The following is a 17471-nucleotide window of genomic DNA, read 5'->3' on the forward strand; positions in this document are numbered from 1 at the left end:
AATGGACAATTTCTACATAGATGCGACTCCTCAGGGTGCATGTTCGCATACAGAGAGAGGGCAGGGAGGGCGATGGGGAGGCAGGGGGGTGGTGGGGAGGGAGGGAGGGCTGCTGAGCGCTGCTCCGCTCAGAGCCCCCAGGTGGACATGCACACTTGCCCGCCCCCGGCCGTGTCTGGGACGGGGAAGCCGAGGTCGGCAGATGGGGTGCAGGACCCCGAGACAGCACTCGGTGGAGGCAGAGGCCCAGGCGGGGTCTCCTCTGGGGGCGCCCCGTGTGACCGGACCTTGGCCAGATCCAAAAGCCGCTCAACTGCACCCTCATAAGGAATTTTATCTTCAAGGACCCCGGGCGGGCTCCCGCCTTACCTAGCCTCTTAAACTGGGACTCCCCCAGATTTCACTCCTTACGGCCAAGAACGGCGCACCTCTGAGCTGCGGCAGCCTCTCTGCCTGGCCGGAAATGCCCAGGTTTTGCCACCTAGACTCCCGTGACTCGATCGGCCAGGGTTCAGCCCTGAAGTCCTTTCTGGCGCAACTCACCCTTAGAGCAACCCTTCGGAAACTTCTCGACAACGCATGCATCACCTTCAGCCTTCTCGTCAACACAATTCCTTTAACCTTTCCATTCCGTGACCGTTCTCATCACCTTTTCCTGTCTGAATCCTCTGTGTGAAATGGGACACAGACCCACTAAACGACAGTGATCCTTGTATGCCAACATTTTTTCCTTATCCGGCAGCTCAGGCAAATATCCTTACGTGCCAAACGCACAGGCGCAGGAAGCCCAGCTCGCCCCAGGCACGTCTGTCCTCTGGGTCCCGGTCAAGCTTACACCCCTTCCCCACCTCCACTGGGTACCCCGTCCTGCGCCCCCCAAATGCCCACCCTCCCCCACAATGCCCAGTGGACAGACCCCTGACAGTGCTGACTTTGACCCACGCCCCCCCCCCCCCCCCCCCGTGTTTCTGGAAAACAGGCACGTTTACGAAGGCCCCACCCTTCATATTCTGGCACCCAGCTTCCCGCCAAGAGCCCTCCACCCCACAGGGTGAAGTCTCGGGGCTGCCCTAGTCTAGCCGGGACCAGGCACCGACCCTCCACGTGGCCACTCTGCCTCATACACGACTAGCCGGCCCGTGTGCCCTGCTCATCTCTAGGAACAAAATGCTCATTCACCAAAATTTAAAACCTCTCTCTCCTCCAGACCCCTGGACTTTAAGGACACCCCCGGAAACGGGCCGCTTCCAAATCCAGTGTCCTCGGATCCACTGTTCGGTCCCACCAGCTCCCTCCCACCTCCCCACACCCAGTTCTCTCAGTGGAAGAAGAGCTTTTTTGCCTCACCCTGGAAACGCTTGCAGAGCTTAGGGTCCGCGCGCTCTCCCCACTGCCGGGGTCCACCCCCCGTACCACCATCCTTGGGAGTAAAGTCTCGCTTTACCGGGTCCAGATGTGGTTTTGCTTTGACACCACCACAGAAGCTTCTTCTTCCCACAAGGCCACAAGCCCCCAGGCAGCCCAGAGCACAGGAGGATGGTGCTAGACCCATCTCCCTCCAGGCTGAAACCTCCCAGCCCCCAGCCCTCTGACCCAGAGCCATCCACAGAATCCCACCGGTGGAATGAGGTCGGCCCTCAGCCTGGGAGGGATGCACTAAGTTCTGAACACAAGATTAGAACTCAGGACCTGTTTCCCAGAGAAGCAATGGACAAAAGTCCCAGCAGGGTGCTCCGGTGCAGGTAAACCGGGCATGATGTGGAAGGCAGGTGCCAAATTCCACACAACTAGTTCAGAAGGCCAACTTTCACAGCCCCCAGCAGTCATCTGGAAATGTGTGTGTGCACGTGTAATGGCAGGGAGGCGTTGCTCTGTGGCGTACGTGGGGCCTTGTCCAGAATTCCAGCAGCTGTTGACGCCACACGGCCATTTCTGGGGCCTCATCGGGAAGCAGGTCTTTGACCACCTGCCTCCAACGCTCTGAAGCTACTGCTACCTCACCTCTCCTCCCCCTCTTCCTGGAATCCAGGTAAGGAACAGACAGTGACTCACAGACAGAAAAGGTGAGGCAAGATAAACACTAAAATATTCCAGTATTGACCAGTTTCTGCCAAGACTAGAGAAAAGCTTTGCAGTCTAGGTAAAGCTGTTTCTAGGCTATTTTATATCTCAAAACTATCTTTTAAAATATGCTGGGGTTTTCCATAGGGTAATTTATTATATAATTTGCATGTTGAAAGTGGCGTGATTGAGTCTCTGCATAAGGAAGGCTTTGTGTTCTGCTCTTAAAGGGGCCCGCCCAAGGTCAGATGCTCCCTCGCCCCTTTCAGGGAGACTTCCCAAAGAACATGCATCCAACATGCCACAAGGAGGAAAACTGCTCGTTTTCACATCCGCTTCCTAATCCTTCAAAGGGCTCTGGACTCTCAACTTCATTTTCCTAGCTGCTGGCCACATGGTAAATCTACGCTCCCGAATCTACAGGGGGAGTGCTGGGATTAAATTCTATTTCCTTTCTTCTTGGGCCTCACAACTAAGGCTTAAACCTTTGTGTTTTCTTGACAGGGTGAGAAAAACAAACACAAGGCAGGCCCCCCACAGTGTTCTACAGAAGACGGGTCTGCAGGGCGAGTTTTAAGCCATGGAAAAAGCCCACTGTAGATACCTGAGCCCTTCACCGCCCCTGAGCACAGCGGCCAGGATGGGCTGGCTCTCGGAATCCAGCTTCTGACAACCCAGGATCCAGTTTCCCAGCAGAAAGAAGCTCCGCGCTTGTGTGCTGTGGGGTGGGCCGAGGGCCTGAGAAGGAGGGGAGGTGGTTTGCTAACACCCCTCTCCTCTCCTGAAACTGGGAGGGTGCAGGGGCGATCCCAGCAAGGGCGTCCATTTGTCCACCATCTTCAAGTCACCCTGGCTCCCACCGTGAAGGCGTGGGGCAAACAGCCTCATTCCAGGCTCCAGGACTTTCCAGACCAGACCCCCGAACCAGGCCCACGTACAGCACCTCCAAGTATTTAAGTCCAAGCTCCTCTTGGGGCAGTTCCAGGTGATTTGGCAAACTTCCTTTCAGTTAGGAGAGACCAAAAGAAAACACCAGGTATTAAGTTGTGGAAACCCACTCTCTTGTTTTCCTACCTAAAAACACACTCACAAACAGGGACACACAGAAAAGTCACTCTATTTTTATAAAACACTCGAGTCACCTGCCACCAGAGGCCCTGGATTTAGCTGGATCCCATCGCAGTCGAGCGGGGCGGAAGCAGCTGAATTGCCCACGCGTGCACCGCTGCAGCCGGGCAGAAGCTGGAATCCGCAAAGCTGCGCCTGAGCCCGGGCTCTGAGGGGAGATAGCAGGCTGGAAAAAGCTATCACACCTCAGTGTGGACTCGAGTATCCCCAGGCTCATCAGAACCGTGAGCCCCTGGGTGGAATGGCTTCTGGGGCGCTGCGCCCACGCGGGCTGGCCTGCCGGGAGCCCCTGGGAAGCTCGGCCTCGGTGGCCGGGACTCCTGCGAAGGCCGGCCCTGCTTCTCGGCCTCCGTCTGCAGCAGATCTGCTTCGGGGACTCACCTTCCACTTAGCCCAACTGCTGCCTCCAGATTTTCAAACCCAGCCAGGATCCCAAATGCCCAGCCCAATGTGTGCATATGCATGTGTATGTGTGTATGTCTGCACATGTGAGTAGCTACATGTGAGTATGTGTAGATGCGCATGTGCAAGAGCAGTACATAAGTGTCACACATGCACATGTGTGCAGTGCAGCTGTCTGCTTATGTGTGTACATAAGTGTGCATGCATGTGTGTACATAAGCGTGCACATGTGTGCGGTGCCGTTGTTTGCATGTGTTTATACATAAGTGTGCACATGCAGTCTGCATGTGTACATAACTGTGCACGTGTGCGCATATGTGCACTGTGCAGTTGCTTGCATTGTGCATGTGTGTGTACATAAGTGTGCATGTTTGCTGTGTTTGCACGCTTGAGTCTCCACACTTGGAGCCTGGAGAGGGCAATACTCTCCCTCTCCCGGGCCTCTTGCTCCCATGCCCTCCTGATGCCTGCCCCGTGACACTCGCCATGGCTATCACGGTCATCCACCCAGAGAGGAGCAGTGCACAGCGTGGGTGAACGTGTCTCCTGGAGGGCACTGCTCGGCTCCGTCGTGCGGCCCTGAGGGGCCCACAGCAGCCAAGAGGGCAGGACAGTCGGGGGCAGGGGGAGAAGCAGGCCCGCGGGAGAAGTCAGGCTGCCGCGGGCAGGAGAGGCAGCCGGGCAGGCCGACCCCCTGCGGGGTCAGGGCCTCCTAATTTTCCAGCCGCATCCACGCACTTCTACCCATCCTCGAGAGAGGGCAGTAGGTGGGGAAGCTGTTCTCAGGAAGCCTGAGACCCAATCCCAGACCGCCTCACTGCCAGGGTGACGCTGGGAGAGCCACCAAGGGTCCCTGGCCTCGGCGCCCGTCCACCCGCTGAGATGTGGGGCGCCCTCCAGCCCGCTGCGCTCACTCTCCGCGACGGTCTGGAAGAGATCAAGGCTAGGAAAGGTGGTATCTCAGCCGGAAAAGGGTGCTGGGACTGCGCGAGGGTGTCTGGGGTCAAAGAGAAAGAAAGAAACGAGCAGGGGAGGATCCTAGTGGCCCCGAGAACCTCTGGTCATCTCAGGGACTGCCCGCGTGGCCGGGCCCCCTTCACCGCCTGTGCCTCCTGGAGAAGGAGCCTGGTAGGCGAGCACTTGCTTCCCATCCCCTCAACATGAAGATTCACAGTCACTGGCACACCTGGGAGAGACGGAAGGCCCCCCCCAAAGCAGAACGCCCACAAACCCCGTCCTGGGGGGCCGCCCCGCGCAGCCCCTACTGCCTGGGGGAGAAAGGCCTTTCCTGGCCTCCCTGGTTCCACACATGGACCCGAGCTCGCAGCTCTTCCCTGCCCGGGACGTCTCGTTTCTACTCCATCTAGGTCCCTGGGCCTTTTCCTTCTCCTCCATCTAGATGACCTGTCTCTCCTCCGACCCTGGAAGGTATCTTATTCTGCAGCCACTCTCCAGGGACGCAGCCGCCCACACCTCGGCCCCTCGCCTTCTGCTGCCAGCTCGGCTCTCGCCTCACCTCAGGAGTCCCCATAAACGTTCTGGGTCCCGGACCCCCCCCCACCAAAAGGCCGGCACACAGCCCCGTCACAACCCCGAAGCTTGCACGCTCCCCACGAAACCCCACCACCCAAACCCCCTCCTGTTGCCATAGTTCCCATGAAAAGTTTAAACTCAAAATCAGTGTTAGTTCTCTCAGGACATTTCTCTTTTCTTCCCCCTCCACTCCTTTCCTCCCTCAAACTTGCCAACCTTGCAACATGCCCTAAGGTCTCCCTGCAGAACACCTTAACCCTGGCCGAGGGGAGTCAGGCCCTGAAACGAGAGACAAAGACCCACAAAGGAATCCCTGTTTTAGGGCTTTTCCCTTGTCTTTGATGTGGGTTCCAGCCAACGTCTTTCCTGCCTCCACTGCCCGAAAACGTTTTCCTGGTGGAAGGAGGTCGGTGAGCTTCTGCAGCAGCGGGGAGGGCTGAGGCCACCCACCCACGCGCTGGGGACGGTGTCGGGGTGCAGAGCCTAAGTCATGCAGGGACAAGGCGGAACGTGTTGTGCCTCGTCCGCACCTGGGAAAGGTGAGACACGCCAGTTCAGGGTAGCTGTGTGTGCTAGAAGGAACTTTAACCAAAGGGAGAGGCAGAAGAGGAGAAAAAGAAGCTTGCCTGCAAAACAGTCTGCGGAAACTGTTAACTAAAACAGACACACTCCGTTTTCCCGACCTGGTGACATTTTCAAATCGGGACCCTGCAGACTCCTCATTATTTCAGAGTCCAGCCAGGTAAGGAGGAGTCCACATTACTCAGAAACATTTTGTATAATCAGAGAAAACGGCTCCCTGCCTCTGTACAGAAAATTCAAGACATTTTTCAGAGTAAAGAAAAGCAATTTAATTATCATTAAGCAAGGCTTAGCTCCTACAGGCAATCAGCCTCGACTTGAGAAGCGTAATCTAACTCACGGCCCTCTCTGGCTCTCTCTTGGCAACGGCCCAGAGCGGGTCCCTCCCAGGTGAGCGGCCAGGTAGCCAGGAAAGAGCCCACACAGTTGTTCTGAGACCCCGGGAGGGTGGCCACCCCCCAAACGGAGCTGGCCTGTACCTCACTCCCGTCTGGCGCATGGCAGGCTCCACGACAGCAGAAGCACGCGATGCCTCCTTCCATCCTCGCCGCTTCTATGGGAGACGGACCAGATGGCTCCATAGCCAAATCCACAGGCCGGGCATCAGCTGGGTCTTCAACGTCCACGGGCAGCCGAAGGCCGGCCCCTGGAGGCGGGACCCTGCGCTTTCACACCCAGAGGGTCCCGCCGGTGCCCATTCTTCCTGCAAGCTGGCCTGAGAACCCCTTGCGGACGGAGGCACAGGATTTGGAGTGTGATTCATGGATAGAAAATACCGGTTTTTCATGGCTACGCACGCAGCCTGGGTGGAGTTTAGGTAAATCAGGATGCGGGCACCAAAAAGGAGGGTGATCCCCTGTCTCGTTTCCCGAGCTCTCAGCGGGCCCCATGAGCTCAGCCCGGCCCTGTTGATTAAAGAAACTGCGAGTGTGCAACGGAGAGGGAAGGTCCATCCAGGTGCCACCGTGTGCAGGTGTGGTTAACACAGGTGCAGTTTCTGATGAGAAACGGAGCTTGACTGAATTCCACTCTTGCCTGCGTTTCACACCAAAATATCTTTATCTCAACTCTGCCGTTGTGGTGGCTCAGAGCCACGTACCCCAGAAAAACATGTTCTTTAACTTAATCCCCTACTGTGGGTGTGGACCCACTGCCAACAGAGCTCTTCAAGGTGTTACTTCAGTTAAGGTGTGGCCCTCGAGAATCAGGCTGGGCTTTCATCCCGATTTCTGGAATTGTTTATAAGCAGAGTGGGAGTAAGCCACCGGGAACTGGCCAGAAGCTGAAGTCAACGGAAAGAGCTTCTAGGAGGGGCCGCCATGTGCACAGCCGTGAGATGGAGAAGCCAAGGCCCCAGGGCCGCCACCAGCCAGCCCAGGACGCCACCGACTTCTGGGAGAAGGCAGCGCCTGGACGACACCTTGATTCTGGACTCCTGCCAGCCTCAAGACCCGAACCAAATAAATTCCCATTGTTTAAGTCAACCCACTGCATGGCATTTTGGCAGCGAAGAAACAACAACATCCCTCATGTGGCAAAGTCCAAGTTGTCCCACTGCTTCACCCTGAAGGACACTGCAGTCGTGGCGGGTGGCTTCCTTTGTGGCCCTGCCTGCCGCCAAACCACGCCAGGTGGGAATCCACGGAACAGAATGCAGGTACAGGGTATCGCCACATCCGAGCGCCTGAGAACGGCCCAGAGGACATGCACCCGACTTCCTGAGGGCGGGAACCTGCCACACCTCCCCACGCCACTGTCCTCAGAACGTGGCCACGTAAGGGTCCCGCGGGGTCAGGCACCTGGAGACTCCAGGCGGGCTCCACGATCTACCCGAATCACACACCCTCTGCGGCTCAGCGTCCTCGCCTGCGAAGTAAGGCAGGTGCACAGAGCCTACTGACCTTCCCAGCATTCCCTTCACTTTTAGAACCAGCCCAACCTGAACAAGCCCAGGGTGAAAGGTGCCGGTGGGACTTGCATCCCAGCTAACACTCGCCAGTGCATTCCCAACGCCCGGCCTGGCCAGGAGGCCTGGCGAGCTGACCGTGTGCCCTCCGTGGGAGCTAATGCTTCCACGGGTGAGAATGTCTTAAAGGGGCCACCATTAAAGAACAAACAAACCAAAAACACCAAGTAGGACTGAAATATACAGGCAAGCGGAGTTGGCTCAATGGATAAGGCGTCCACCTACCACATGGGAGGTCCAGGGTTCAAACCCAGGGCCTCCTGGCCCAAATAGCGAGCTGGCCCATGAGCAGTGCTGATACGCACAAGGAGTGCCCTCCCACGCAGGGGTGTCCCTGGCATAGGGGAGCCCCACGCGCAAGGAGTGCACCCCACAAGGAGAGCCGCCCAGCATGAAAAAAGTGCAGCCTGCCCAGGAGTGGCGCTGCACACACGGAGAGCTGATGCAGCAAGATGACGCAACAAAAAGAGACACAGATTCCTGGTGCCGCTGACAAGAAGAGAAGCAGACACAGAAGAACGCACAGCAAATGGACACACAGAATGGACAACTGGGGGGGAGGGAGAAGAGAAATAAATAAAAACTTTTAAAAGTCTTTAAAAAAAAGAAAAATAAACGTTAGTGATTCCTTTTTTCAGTTGGGAGTTATTGGGAGTAGATGAAGGGCAAAGGTTAAAAATATCCAAAAACTCTGGAAAACTCCAAACTGTACATGAAGGCACACACCGTGTTTCAGACGCTCTTGCTTCAACTTATTCCTTTCCCTGTGGCTGAGAGGAAACACTTCAGTGACCCAGGAGTGGACGATCAGGGAAAAAGAAACCACCCCCAGTTTCCTGTCCCGTAAAACTGGCACATCTTGGGCAGCAGCTCCCACCTTGAACCACTGATAAATATTTAAGGCACCACCTGGGTGGACACAGATGCTTCCCCCCAGAATGTTTTGTGAGATGTTTCTATCGCACTCGCTGCCAGGTACGGGGTGGGCACTCGGCGCGCTGCCTCCCGGGTAGAACTTGTCCCACCTCCCACCGCGCCTTGCACAGTGGGCAGCAGCAGGCCCGGGCAGGGTTTGCATCCACGATCAGGGGTCAGGCGGGCTGGGATGGCCCATCCAAAGAGGGTAGCTGCTACTTAGCACTAGTGATGCCGCGGAGCCGAAACCCGGGTCCTCAGACCCCACCCCACCCCCAGGAGGTGAGGAGCCTGCCGTCGTTCTCCTAAAGCCAGGACAGGGGCCGCCACGCTGAGTTGCACTGGCTCCGGCCTGCGCCAGGAAAGCAGTGACCGGAGCTGCCACCGTGCGCCATCACTCCCAGCAGGAACTTGGACAAAGACCTGTAAAAGCAGCGGCGGTGGGAGCAGTGTGTCAGGGGGTGTTGTGCAAAGTGGGGGAGCACCGCCACTCGTGAACCAAGTATTCCACCCCACATCCCTCCTCGGGGCTGACAGGCCACAATCAGAGGTAGCCATGAGCTGGTCTCTTCACAGAACAGCGGACTGGGGAGGACAGTGTGATCTCCATGTGGGTTTTCTTCCTAGACCGCCAGGAAGCAGGTTGCTTAGAAATGCTTTAGGGGAAGTGGACTTGGACCAGTGGTTAGGGCGTCTGCCTACCACATGGGAGGTCTGCGGTTCAAACCCCGGGGCTCCTTGACCCGTGTGGAGCTGGCCCATGCGCAGTGCTGATGAGCGCAAGGAGTGCCCTGCCACGCAGGGGTGTCCCCACGTAGGGGAGCCCCCCGCGCAAGGAGTGCGCCCCGTAAGGAGAGCTGCCCGGCGCGAAAGAAAGTGCAGCCTGCCCAGGAGTGACGACGCACACACGGAGAGCTGACACAACAAGATGACGCAACAAAAAGAGACACAGATTCCCATGCCGCTGACAACAGAAACGGACAAAGAAACAAGACACAGCAAATAGACACAGAGAACAGACAACTGGGGTGGGGTGGGGGGAGGGGAGAGAAATAAATAAATAAACCTTTTTTAAAAAATGTTTTAGGCATTCCTGACACATCATCTCCAGCTTGACTTCAGGGGTACATTCAACCCTGCCCCCCTCCCCACTTCTCACAAGCCTGGCCAACAAGCGGCATTGCTGAAGGCTGTTCCCCAGTCCCCATCTCTACCCTTTGGTGTATCGTTGAAATGGCAACAGAAGGCAGGAGCTGCTAAAGAGGCGCGGCCACAGAAGCAAGCAGTCGATCACTTCCTGCTCGACTTCCTGTTTGGACATCCAAGGCACACGGAGAGCAAGGGTGCTCAGAAGGGACCATAGGATCCGAGGAGAATGCCGCAAGCTTGAGTCAGACTTGCTGAGTTCAGATCCCCAGCTGCCTAAAGAATCAAGGCTAGCCTCTTGTGAGCCTTGGTTTCCTTATTCCTATGTACCTCTGTGTACCTCTATGTACCTATGTAATCTTAAAGGATTATATAGATAATTTGCATGAAAGTTCCTGGTTTATACTAAGTTGTCAATAAATACAAGAATTTGAGTTACATATTTGCAGAGGTTTGAATGCATACAAGGAATTTTTAAAATTGTATTGTACTATACTGGCCTTAATAAAGCAATTTAGATTTGGACTTACATGCTTTAAAAAGCCAGCGGTTTTTGCTATTTGGAGGAAGAAAATATTGTATTTATGTATGATACAGAGAATTGTGCACATTTTTCTAATGGTACTAAAGAAGTCCAATTCGGCTTGAAAGGAACCTGCCACCACCTTGAGGCCATGGTAATTATATTCTCCTAAAATGGAATTCCTTAAATTATAGCTTTCCCTTGTTGTATGCATATAGCCATGATTCTATCCATCTTCCTCTAAGTAGAGTTAGTTCTCCTTAATTTTTAGGTTAACCAACTAACGCCAGGCTCATGTTTGTCACAAAATACCACATTAAGAGACATTTATTTTACATTTGTTCTCTTTTGCGAATATTTGCAGTTAGCTGCAGAACTGAGATATTTAAAGAAGTAATACATATATACACATATATATATTTGGGAAAATGTGACATTTTAAAAGTAGTGTTTGAGGAGAGGGTACAGCTCAGTGGTTATAGCATGCACTTCACTTATACAAGGTCCCAGGTTCGATCCTTGGTACTTTCTTACAAAAAAAGTAGTTGGAGAAGGAGAAAGGAAGAAGGGTCTAGTTACAGTGAAGATATGTGCTGATTCATGGGCAAGGAACCGTAAATTGCATCCCTTGCATTGTGGAGAATGCATTCTGTAGATCTGGATTAGAAAGGAGTTCCAGTTTAAAATAACACCTAAAATTTTCTTCGGTGTTTTTGGAGTAGAAAAAGTGTTGCTTCCTTTCTCTCAAAAGACAGACTCTGATGGTGTGCCTTTTCCTCTCGACTCGTCTTTTTGTCTTTGCTGTGAAAGGAAAAAACTCTCATTTTAGAAAAAAATTCAGATATTCTGTATATTAAAACAGGTTTCTTTTTCATCCAAGAAACGGAATCAGCTATTTAATTTCAGACCTAACAGAAAAGCCTCAGTAGCTCTTATCCAAAACAAACCCTTCGCAAACTGGTAGGGGATGGGATTTAGACATAAAGTATGTTCATGTGAATTTAAGTGAATGTTTTGAACCACGGGCCAGAAGATGCCTGACCTAGGGAGGTGAATTTCCTGGGCTTTTGTTGCAAAGTTTGGGCAGCTTAAAAAATATTTAAACCAAACACACCTGGTGTTCAGAACCCAAAACAGCACTTCTTGAGGAACGTGGCTCCACACTGGAATCTATTTGTTTAGGGAAGAATCTGCCAGGAACAAGACTATGAAAGCAGCCAGAAGCCACTGCTCCCACGAAGCGGAAGGAAAAGAGAATCACCTCACCCTTCAAGGGACAACGACATCAAAGCATAAATAAGTTACGGGATGGGCAAAGTCACTTTCCAAACCCACCTGGGAACTGCCAGTGACAGTGCCTTACTTGGAAGTCTGTGTTCTTGTAGACTAGTTTAGTACATTTTAAAATTATATGTACTCATTTGATAAAATAATAGATGCACACGATAAAAATATGGTAAGATAAAGTAGTGAAAAATAAAAGCTTCCTTGCTCACCAGCTCCCTGGCCTTCTTTCCAGATTCTTGGGTATTTTTCAAACTAGAATTTTGTAATGTTTTTTGTTTTGTTTTTTGGCTTTGCTTCTTAATGCTCTTTCAATACAAACAAGATCTACCCTTTCAAATCTAAGTGGGCTCTCACTGCATAGACTGCTGCCGAACCGTGGCTGTGTGTCCCATCCACACACGGGCTCAATTCTATTTATTGTGACGGCTGCGGTGAGCTGCATTGTCTGGATGTACCATGAGGAACACTCAAACAATCACAGTGAAAGTATAAACTGGTGAGTGTTTCCAAAAGAAAAACAGACAGTACTTCTCGGCTTTAGAAATCCAATTTGAGGGAAGTGGATTTGGCTCAACTGTCAGAGCGTCTATCTACCACATGGGAGGTCCGCGGTTCAAACCCCGGGCCTCCTTGACCCATGTGGAGCTGGCCCACGTACAGTGCTGATGCGCGCAAGGAGTGCCCTGCCATGCAGGGGTGTCCCCCACGTAAGGGAGCCCCACACACAAGGAGCGCACCCCGTAAGGAGAGCCACCCCGCGTGAAAAAAGCACAGCCTGTCCGAGAGTGGCACCGCACACACAGAGAGCTGACAAAGCAAGATGATGCAACAAAAAAGGGGGGAAATTTCCCAGTGCCACTGACAAGCATACAAGTGGACACAGAAAAACACACAGCGAATGGACACAGAGAGCAGAGAAGCGGGGGGGGGGGGGGGGGGGGGGAGAAGGGGGGAGAAATAAATAAAAAATAAAGCTTTCAAAAAAAGAAACCCAATTTGACCTCTAGGAATTTGTCCTTCAGATAGCAAGGGTGGTCTCTGCAGGCCTGGAGGTGGGGGAAGCCATCTGCAGGGCAATGAAAGGGGTCAAGGTGTATATTACGGTGCCACTACGCTCACTCTGAAGAGACAGAGTTCTACATCACAGCCTGCGGTACTCTCATCGTCAACGCGCACACACTTCACAAAGAGGCAACTGAAAACTGTCCTCTACGAGGCGACTGGCTGGTGTGGCATTCTTCTGCAGTCTTACGCTCGCCTGAAAAAGGGCGCAGATAAAATTCCAGTTCAACTGCACTATCTGATCAAGGGAACCCCTACAAAATTTTTTGTACAAATTCAAAGATGGCTTTTTTTTAAAGCGTCCATCCAGAATAGCAGTCCAAATGACTGTGCACATGTTTACCCTCTGAGCTGATTATGAAAATGGGAGGTGACGTCCACGGGACATTCTGTGGGGTGGACAAACTCCCCTGAGGTCAGACTGAAAACGGCCCAGGGTCTGTCCGCATCTGTGTCCTTGCAGCCCTTCTGTATTAGTCACCAAAGGGGCGCTGATGCAAGAGAACAGAATCGGGTTGGTTTTCATAAAGGGTATTTATTTGGGGCAGGAGCTTACAGATACCAGGCCATAAGGCCTAAGTTACTTCCCTCATCAGAGTCTATTTTCACCTGTTGGAGCAAGATGGCTGCCAACATCTGTGAGGGTTCAGGCTTCCTGGGTTCCTCTGGGCTCAGCTCCTCTGTTTCTCCACAAGGTCAGCTGGAGACTATGAGGCTCTCTAGGCTTTGCCTCTCTCCACAAGGCCAGCTGTAGACTGTCAGGAGAACGGCTCTGTATCTCTCTCCCTGGGGCTCCAGCTTAAGACTTCAGCATTGAACATCAAAACCCTCAACTCTGTCCTTTACCATCCCTTTTATCTGTGAGTCCCCACCCACCAAGGGGCAGGGACTCAATGCCCAAATGACGTGGTCCAATTAAAGCCCTAATCATAACCCAATCAGTGTCAGGTACAGAGCAGATTACAAACATAATCCAATATCTATTTTTGGCATTCATAACCGTATCAAACTGCTACACCTTCTAAAATACGTGTGAGGCAGCGGCCCTGCCGCTCTCCACCTGCTTCGCTTCTGAGCTGAAGGAGCATCTTTTCCGAAAAAGCTAGCGATGCCACAGTAAGACCTGAGGGGGCCAACGAGCATCCACCTCCACCAGCCATGTAATGAGGGTGGAAGCGGCCTCAGAATCCCTAAGGGGGAAGCGGACTTGGCCCAGTGGTTAGGGCGTCCGCCTACCACATGGAAGGTCTGCGGTTCAAACCCCCGGCCTCCTTGACCCGTGTGGAGCTGGCCCATGCGCAGTGCTGATACATGCAAGGAGTGCTGTGCCACGCAGGGGTGTCCCACGCGTAGGGGAGCCCCACACCAAGGAGTGCGCCCCGTAAGGAGAGCCACCCAGTGCAAAAGAAAGTGCAGCCTGCCCAGGAATGGCACCACGCACACGGAGAGCTGACACAACAAGATGATGCAACAAAAAGAAACACAGATTCCCGTGCCACTGACAACAACAGAAGCGGACAAAGAAGAACATGCAGCAAAATAGACACAGAGAACAGACAACTGGGGCGGGGAAAGGGGGGAGAAATAAATGAATACATCTTTTTTTAAAAATACAATTATACCAAAAAAAAAAAAAAAAGAATCCCTAGGGCATGCCCGTGGCTTAATCACAAGCAAAAGGGAAGGCATGGAAGCCACAGGTGCGACGCAGTGGCCAACAGGGTGTGGACTCAAACCACAATCCAGCCTGCCAGCAGGAAACGGGCCACGGAGTCAGCGCACACCTTGATACTGGACCGACCATAATCCCGCTGTAATCCTGCCATGACGTCCAATGAGCTGTGCATGCCTTTCAGGAAAATCTCTAGAGGATTTTTCAAAATGAGTCATATTTTGCATTTGTCTTGTAATCCACACGGCTAGGTAGTTGCAACTTCTTTCGGCAAGGTGCTAAGTCTTTCGTACAGGGCAGCAGCAGCAGAGCATTCTGTCATCAGGACAGCTCATCCCGTGCCCATCCTTTGTCCTTGGCTGCCAGCCACCCAAGGGGCCCTTAGTTCTGTTCTTTCCACCACAGCCCACAGCTCCCAGGGCCTCCAGCTGCCCAAACGCCACGCAATTTTCCCTTCAGCCGAGGAGGGAGCATTCAATCCCAGGGGTCTACCTGCACTTGCCAAATAAACACAAAATTCTTTGGGCTTTATAGAGGATGGCAGATTGAGCAACCCGAATCCTTCTCTACCTTGTTATTGTGCCTCCGTAAAAAAGGGGGGAAAATATCATTCTCCCTCATATTTCCTCTCATCGGCAGCTATACACATGAAACGCAACAGCCTGGAAACTCACGAGAAAGCAATCGATACTGGAACTAATGTCAAGGAAATTCTATCCTGAGATACAAAATGACTAGAATCCAGAGAGTCGCCCTGCCTGTGCTTTTACAATTCAAAATAAAAAAGATCCCAAGCTTGGGTCTCCTGTGGACTTTGAACTTCCAGTCAATTGGGGTTTTACCCGCTAAAGAAAAAGTTAAGGAAGGAACAGCTAGAGGGATGCCTGATTGCCCTTGACTGCCCGAGAGCAGAAGTGTCTCCCCTCCACCTGTTCAACTCTTCCACCAGCACAGGTTGGGAGAGAAGAGAAGCTAGTGTGGCATGACACCGTTTTCCAGGATGACTTGCTTTGAAATAGATTATGAGCAACTAGTCCCCTCCAGCTTCAAAACAGGAGTGTTTCTGACCAGGTCCAATTGATGAATGGCAAGGAAAGCACCCGTGCTTAACCATCTTGCAGCAATAGCTTCCTCCCAGTCCTAAGAACCCTCTACCCCCTTCCCAGCCCCAGCTGCTGGCCTGGGAGAAAGTCCTAGTTCAATTTCCTGCACCGGAGGATTTCAGGGCCTTTTTTCTGAAGAGGTAATTACCTTGGGAATTCCAAAAGGTTTTAAAAAGAGAATAATGTATGTAAAGATCAAGCGACCTTTGTAAATTCAGGTGCTGCATTTTAGGTGGAGTGTGATCACACCTGCAGGGCGTCCCAGTGGGAAACCTGTGCTACCCGGAAGGGAGGCAGGATTCGAATCCAGGCCGGCTCTTCACTCGCCACGCACACAATCTCTGAGGGCCTGTCAACTGCCACTAAATCCTGCAACCCTGCACTGTTCACGATCCACAGGTCACCTCTGGGCTATGCAGCAGGGAAGTGTGACGCAAAGCCCCCGTGGGCTTCTAACGCAGGGTCTATGAGTTTAAAAGTATAAGATATATCAGCGATTCCAAACCTATCTGGAAACTTGGCACCCTCTCCTTGTTGGATTTCATGACTTAAAAATTGCTGTTTGGTGCTTTATATTTGGGTTGGAACTTTGAATGAAAGAGATTATTAGTATGTGCTGCACTAGTGCAAAAAGCGAGTAACGGGACAGTGTGTGGAACGTGGGACGCACTGCATGCTTTTCCTGTAAACCTACAATTGCTCTAATAAAACACAACTTTTTAAGATTACCACGTGCTGCAAGCCTCATAGATGTGCCCTCGAGATAACCCGAGTCACCAAGCCAGTGCTGGGAACCCGGGCTCCTCAAGGGGGCGGACCGCGGCGCCTGGGGACAGCAGTCATCCTCTGCAGCTCGCGGCCACCTCCCATCCAGTCCCACCTGATGAGCTTTCCCAACTCTTCTGCTAAGAGCGTTTTTCCAGGAGCTTGGCACCCGAGCAATCTGAATCGTCTCACGTGGAAAAACGGGAAACACTGGCAAGAGCGTTCGGGAAAAACCTGCAACTAATAGAGTGCTTCCCCCTGGCTGGAAGCGCTGCTGCTAAAAATAACACAATGGAAAACATATTTGTCTTTTACATACAATGGACACAGAACATAATTATGGGCGCGCTTCCGTCTGGGTTGGAGACAAGGGAGGGCGGTGCCAAGCTCTGGAGTATAAATGAAGCAAAGCAAAGAAGTCAACTCCTAGCTCACTCCTGCCCCCAAAGCAGAGGGTACTGCCCCCTGGGGACTTGCCGTCCTGCTCAGGAATGCATGTGGCCTCAGAACCCGGCTCTTCTTGCAGGGCCAAGAAGGACCCGAGGCAAGTAAGATTTAAAATATGACGTGTGGGATGCGGCTTGAGCTCCTATCAGAGGTGCCAGTAGAAAGCAAATCATTACCGCTTCTCAAGCCAATCTGGAAAAAAGTGTCAGGAGCATAAAAAATGTACAGACATGAATATCCCAGCTCCTGGGACACACGATATTTTGCATTTCAATTAATCTACAGAAACAGGTGTTGCTGCTGAAGTTATTTCAGAAACATTCATTTTTTTTTTCCTGCAACTTAAAATGAGAAAAATATACAGGAAATGTGGAGGCGCAGTTCGTTAGGTTGTCCTCTCAAGTGTCCCTCTGAGCCACAGTTTCCTAGTCTGGAAAGTAGGGGCAAAAAAACTCAGCTGGCCTTCTTGGGGTGTCGTAGGGTTAAGATGCCAGTTACTGTGTAATCCACGTGGTCTGCATGCAAAATTTCAGGAGGTTCTCATGCACAGTGCCGTTTCCAAAACATTCCAACACCTGCCCACCTGCTCAGGGGGAGCTTGGGTCTCTAAAGTCCTAATTCCCAGCTTGCAGGTGTTTTCAAATGATCCTGAACTCTGTGCTTCAGTTTATGAACTTAGTGGACCCAATTTTTCAAATGTACCCCGATTCCCTGAACTAAGCCCTTTAAAGCACCTTTGCAGAACTACACAGCTCCCTTTGGTGACTGTGTCCCACGCACGCAGCTGGCAGGACTGTTGACTTAAGTCTAAGCAGTGGCTGATTGCCGCCAAGCCCCGGTTTCCTGGTTAACGCGTGTTTTGAAACTACCTTTATCACC

At 52.4% G+C, this 17471-nt stretch overlaps 1 protein-coding gene across 11 annotated transcripts in view; it reads right to left on the reverse strand.

The window, feature by feature from the left end:
• KIAA1217 (KIAA1217 ortholog) overlaps window positions 1–17471 on the reverse strand; it is a 687185-nt gene that overhangs the window by 232882 nt on the left and 436832 nt on the right. The window lies entirely within an intron of this gene.

The sequence above is a fragment of the Dasypus novemcinctus genome, chromosome 5 (assembly GCF_030445035.2).
Source record: "Dasypus novemcinctus isolate mDasNov1 chromosome 5, mDasNov1.1.hap2, whole genome shotgun sequence".
NCBI classification, from domain to species: domain Eukaryota; kingdom Metazoa; phylum Chordata; class Mammalia; order Cingulata; family Dasypodidae; genus Dasypus; species Dasypus novemcinctus.